This window comes from Heliconius melpomene, chromosome 10 (assembly GCF_056956725.1).
Source record: "Heliconius melpomene rosina isolate 202511_hmr_F chromosome 10, ASM5695672v1, whole genome shotgun sequence".
Lineage (NCBI taxonomy): Eukaryota > Metazoa > Arthropoda > Insecta > Lepidoptera > Nymphalidae > Heliconius > Heliconius melpomene.
Genome location: NC_140398.1, coordinates 14,161,004 through 14,168,000, shown reverse-complemented (window position 1 = coordinate 14,168,000; position 6,997 = coordinate 14,161,004).

The following is a 6,997-nucleotide window of genomic DNA, read 5'->3' as shown; positions in this document are numbered from 1 at the left end:
AAGTGTGTTAACATTACATTGTCTTTATCTAGACTGCTATAAATGGACAAAAAAATATTTTTTTTTATTAATTAAAAGAAGTATTTTTTTTTTACTATAAAATTTGAGCATCTTATGTTTTATTATATTACACACTATATTACAAAATTAATCAAGTTTTACGATATGTGTTTGTTCCTATCATATATTAAGACGTAATGGTTTAATTTTATTAAAATAACATAAAATTTGAATAACCTTTTATTTTGGCTACAATAGGCAAGCAAATGTTATTATTGAATTCCATTATAATATAATTAAGTTCGAGATTTTTCCACAATAAAATATAATATGGCTGCTTAAAATTATAGAAATATAAAAATTGGAGCAGTTGTTTCAAAACAAAGTTAATATATTCAAAGGTGGGCGCCGGTTTATTATCGAAATTCCGCATTTTTTTCGCCATATCAGATTGTTTCCAGTATCAAATTATTTTGGACGCCATCGTGGAACATATGACTGTAAATTCAATAGCGGTGTTGTCATACAAAATTCCTCTAACTAACAAGCAAAAATTTGAAATGGAGAATGCAGTGTTATCATTACAATAATGTTCTTCCTGCATACCCAAAAGAATCTTTAAATCGTTAATTAAATAAATTCGTAATTTCAGTCATTGTTTTCGTCGGATTCGATTCGCTATGGTAAAACATATTAACAGGTGCGAGTCGAACTCGCGCACGAAAGGTTCCTTACGATTATCTATAAAAATTGTAAAAAATCATGTTTGTATGAGCGTATCCTGCAATTTTTTTTTTCTGTTTTTAAGTATTTGTTATACAGAACAACAGAAATATTGTCTAACTGTCAGGGTCCATTAGATATAGATACACGGACAGATAGACAGACCGAGGAGTCTTATTAATAATTTAAAAGAGAAAACTAAATAGTACGTTTCTACTCTCCTAGTCAGTCCGTTCGTACGCCGCAATCCACGCAGCAAAACAATATGAGAATTAAAAAATAAAAATATGTAGTCCTTCCTGTATGAAATTAAAATAAAATAAGCATATTTGAAGAATTGTGTCAGATCGCCCATAAATAACACAAAAAATCGTAATATTTATGATTTACGATATTAAAAATTAAAAAAAAACCGACTAAATCTCATCAAAACTTAAATTAAAATTAATTTAGTGACGTTTAATCAATAGGTTAATTTGAAATCTTAATCTGACGCAAACCGGTGCCTTTGTACCTCGTGCTCATCTGGCTGATATATTTTATATTGGTCAAGGAAAAATATTTGATTAAATATGAATTATTATAATAAATATATAATAAATAACAAATTAGATCACATATTAGAGATATGTTTGTTTTAGATATCAGTTGAATTCATCTTTTCTTAGTTTTCATAGTTTACTGCGATACAAATTCATTGTGAATGGTTTGTTTATTTCATATTTTATTTCTTATAGTGGGGATTTCACCCACAATCTATAAATGATTTAAATAAATATATTTAATAGGTATTTGTTTCCAGTAACATATCGATAGCAAATGCTAGAAAAAAAAACTTAAGTTTATTAGCTTATAATAACTGCGTAGAAAGTAAATGAATTTTATCTTAGTAAAGTAGTAAAGCAACTGATAGTGTACATTTATGGTGACTAATGTATTTTTGTAGACAAAAACAAATAAATAATGATATCTATATAAAAATACATAAAAACCAACACCTTAATATTTAAATAGCGATAAACAAATATAATAAAAGCATCATAAATGAAATTCCAAAGTTCTTATTGGTATAATTTTTTATACGTCAATAACTTCGTTTTTCCTCACCGCTCACCAGAAACAGTATTGTATTAACATATTCGATTCATAAATTAAACATTTTATTATGTTTTAAGAAAGAAAATGAGTGATACAGACTCCATTGCATCTACAAGAAGGTATTTATTGTAAGGTCAGTGTGAATCAGTAATTTTCCCCAAACATTCAGGATGTATAAATATAATCGAAGGCTGTGTACAAAATCGATTTTTTCTAAGAATGACATTCTAACGGAATGGTTTATCTCTTATAATGATTTCTTGGATATACTTACTATTTTTTTTATTTATTAGAATCAAAAGATTTGAAATATTTTTTGCACTTTACCGTCATTATTATGTTTTAAATAATTTGCTTATAGAGTATAAGGAATATATTTTAAAATTAATACATTATTGATTATTAAATTAGCGGTGTTGTGTTCCGCCACTCAATATGCAACGCCTTCAAAGGCAGTGTCTTAATGGGAACAGAGTGCCTTAACACCAAGTCCTCAAATTTCCTCTGTCTACTCTACTATGTGCGAAATTCAGCGTCAAGACAAAATAAATAAAATAATTTTCAAAAAATCCAATTAATTTTTTTGCAACGTAATTGACTTGGATATTTTTTAACCGACTTCTTTTCCAAAAAGGAGGCTTAAGTTCGTAAAGTTTTTTTTTTTTCTTAGATGATTACAGAATTTAACTTTCATTATTTAGACGCCATCGTAGTTTTATTATAAAGAGTCTGATTGTAAACAAGGTGGCTTTTGGGTCGACACCCACTTGAGGAGATGAAATATTTATATAAATTTATATTCCCATTTCTTCGCTCTGGTGTCGAGACAAAACGCGGCGTTGACTTCCGCGACATAACACGCTATGCCTCCAGAATAAGGCGAAACCTGCCTACCCTGCTGTGTGCGGTATACAGCGTGAAACTGAAAAAAAAATATCATACTGACTATTTTAATTGATATTTCTATTAATATGAAAACCAAAAAGGCATTTCCATCTCCATAATAACATTTAAAAAAAAAACAGCGAAAATTGATTTATCTAAATCCTTGTAAAACCACATACATACAAATTGGTTCTTTATTAAATTAAAATAAAACATTATTTGTTTGAATACAATCTTGACAGCAATATTAATTGTTAATACATTCAAAATAATTAAGTTAGTATCGTTAATTTTATACTGACCTTAGTCTTCTTAACCTAGTCTCAGTTTTATATATACGAGTATAGTAGGAACAATAATAACATGTAACTATTTGAAACGAGGACGAATTCGGAACAAACGATTTACTGATAGCCAAAATATTTTCGCGTTAATTAATATTTTTATCATAATTTAATAATCTGTAAACTTTATATTGATGGTATCTGTTAAAAAATGTTATAGAATTCTTGTCCTTTTAATATAGTTCAAAAGCAAAGCAGTGGGTGTGGTTTCATTTTATCATATAGACAATATTGACTATATCTAAAAATAAATTAAATATTTAACACAGGGACAGACGCGTACGACTGTAAAAACGACAAGTTATACGATGGTAAGTGGAAAACGGAAGTATCTTAATGCGAACAGAGTGTTTTAACACTAGGCTCTCAGGATCCCTCTGCCTATCCTGCAATGTGCCGAATTTAGCATGAAACTAATCTAAAAATTAACGATAATGAAAGAACTATTATCAGTTTACATCTAAAGTATAGGGACTCTGTTCCCAAGCACTGCTTCGAAGCTGCTAAGTCATGCTTCCCACATGGTGATTGCAAAATGCTAATTCATTTTTTTTATGGGAATCGAATCTACAACCGTCACGACCGCTAGGCAAAGTTTGTTCTCTACACAATATTTATTTATTTTTTTTTTTTTTTTTTATTTCAACTAATTTAATCATTAATCAACTAATTCATAATCTCAATGGTATTAATTAAATAATAATAATGTAACAATGTAATTATAAAAACATGAGAAGATAACTAAAAGTAAATATAAAGTAGGTTAGAACTAGAACTCATTTATTTTGTTTTTAATCGTGGGTGTCGTGATATTTCGAGAGCTAATCTAATTTAAAATCTCTTTAATTTTGTATACATAAGTCCTTAAGCGCGTACCTAACAAGTTGATTATAAATGGAGATAATAAGAAACATTATTTTTATTTAGACATTATAAACATGATGGTTGTAGGTTCGATATAACTCGGGGAATGATGACATTTTTTTATACCGCGTTCTTGTTATACAAAACGTAAATTTTCGTTACTCTCTACCTACTCTACTAAGCGGGATAAGCGGCAAGGTAGCCGTAGAGCGTTCAGTGTAATGATATATCTCTCTCATTTAATAAAAATAAAATACCTTAACCATTGGCTAAATTAGAATTTTACTATTTTATACAATAAGCATTATTTTATTATTATGTCGAGGTTGTCGAACCGGTAGAACCGATCAATAGGCAATGCCTCAGGTTTCGGCGGAAAGTGGGAAACTTAAATCTCTTAATAAGAATGGAGTGTCTTAACACTAGGTTTCTTCTGGCTATACGTGCGAGATACAGAGTGAGCGAAGCGAAGCTAAAAAAATTAAATATATTTTTTAGGTATACATTCATATGTATATAAATACTCCAATTAACTCAAATGTAAACAAAAAAGAATATAAATTGTATGGAGAAGCACTTATAGAAGCACTTATTTTTATAGCTCATTAACCTACCCACAGCTTTTGTTCTTTTAATGAATAGCTATAGCCTTTTTATTTTAAGGCTCTAACGAAGTCTACCGGTCTCTTATTCTACAGTTGGCCCATGGTCTTATCTAATGAAGTAGGATAATATATTATTCATTAGAAAAAAGGAATAAAATAATTACAAATATAATTTTGAATGTAATTATAATTATAATATGTTAGGAGTCGTCGTGTGCTTACTGAGTACAGCTTGAAGTTGATTTTTTTTCGTAATTATAAGTGAGATTGTTTCTTGTAACCCACAAAGTTAATTTGCAATTGTGTGATATTGTTACATTTCCCTTTTTAAGGCTGGTTTCTATTTTTTTATTTGATTTCCATTTTCTTAAATCTACATCTTATAATTAAAGAAAGATTGTATTCTAACATCGAATTCTATTTCAAAAGTAAGCAAAAGCTCTACTATTAACACAATTTCAAAACCACTGTTTACACAAATCAAAATATGAGGATATCACCAAAAAAGCCATTTATAAGAATTACTTTTTAAGAATAATGAAAATAAAATCGTTATGTATTTTAGTAACATTACTTGCGCTCCCGAAGGTTGTCCACTTGACCGGTCAACTGCCGAGATTATAGTGTTATTTATGAATGTAAGAGAAAACAATCACAAGTTGAGTAAACATTTCAATAAGTTAAATCTTTAAATAAATACCTTTATTTCGTATTCTTTAAGGCCGTTGTGGCTTCGTGATCGAAAGCGTGCGACTGTAAAAGCGATGGTTGTGAGTTTGATCCCCATTCAAGAGAGTTCATTAATGTTAAGAAATGAAAATTTCTTCGCTTTGATAACAAGACCCAGCACGGTGTTAGATTCCGCCACTCCACATGCGATGTGCCGAATCTATTAATGAGAATGGAATATCTTAACATCATGATCCCATGTTCCCGCTGCCTAACTTGCTAGGTCCGAGATATATCGTGAAGCTGGAGAAAAATTCTAGCCTTACGTTTTCCCTTGAAGTAAGCAGAGAGAATTTAATATCAAGATAGGAAGAAGTATCTGAGAGAACGGAGGCTCTCCACTTTGCGCTGCTAATAAAGCGGAGAAAATAAAATATTTTATATAGAACCTACGGCCTTCGCGTCTACGATCAGCCGCGGTTCCACTGCACTACTATATTGACACTCTTATCCTTAAATTATAATGTCAGTTTTCTAATAATCCTTTTATGATATCTAAAATTTAGATCCTATCAACTCAAATCAGCATGATTTGTCAAGACTTCAGCTTATCTTGTATTGTTGGTCTTAATTGAAATCACGATACGATGAACACCATATGTAAAGAGCAAAATTTATATAAATTCGAGACATTACAAGCTGGGTGTAGGAAGTCATGGCCGCGCTCTGCCACAATTGAAATATTTAGACAGATTAATATTCTGTCACCATTCAAAGTTAAAGTATTAAAGGATTTTAGGATCATGTCGATAAACAAGAATTACATTTAAAAAATATATAGTAAGTTTATTCGTTTCATACGCCTCGAAGCAACAGAGAAAAACAAAAAAGCATGTATATACTCTATAAACTTATAACAACCCTAATTTACATCAGTGGTTGAAAATACATTGAAATCAACTTTAAATTATAATGAACTAAATTACTAGTGACATATCACTCATTTTATATTCAAAAGTTATTATTATTTAAAGTTATAATCACATTTCACATTACATTAAGTATTCACAAACGAAACTGTTACTGCTCTAGAGCCTGTTCCTCCCGTCCCATAGTTCATATGTACTAAATATATTACTAGTAATAAAATTAACCATTCTACGAGTGTATTGCGTAGTTAATTACTGTAAACATGATGGTTGTGGGTTCTATCTCCACTCGGGGAAATGTATTGTAATTATGTTTAAATTATTTTCATTTACTTGTATATTCCACCTTCTGGAAAACTAAGCAAATTGAGATGAACGTGGAAAAGAGTGATAATGCATTTATCCTTACCTATATTATAAATTCGAAAGTAACTCTGTCTGTCTGTCTGTCTTTTACGCAATCAGGGCCAAACCGCTAATTTAATTGTGATAAAATACTCATATAGAGATACTTGAGGGTCTCAGGGTGAACATAGGATACTTTTTTTTCTCATATTTGTAATATTTTCGATATATACCATTATATTAAAATATTTATTAATTTGACATGCAATTTATTCCGCCATGTTAATAGCAATGTCCGTCGCTGTGCGACCGTTGCTAGGCAACAATTTGCAAAGTTTGTTGTTAGAAAACGTCACCCAAAATGAGCTAGCTTAATGCATCTCTCTATTGAAAACTGAAAATAATTTCATAAATATATTTAATAAATATTCATATAGTTCAAGCGGGTGTAGCCGCGTCCGGGTCCACTAATAATGTTATATATTCGTATATTATAAATGCATTATATATATCTAGATACATCTACTAATATTAT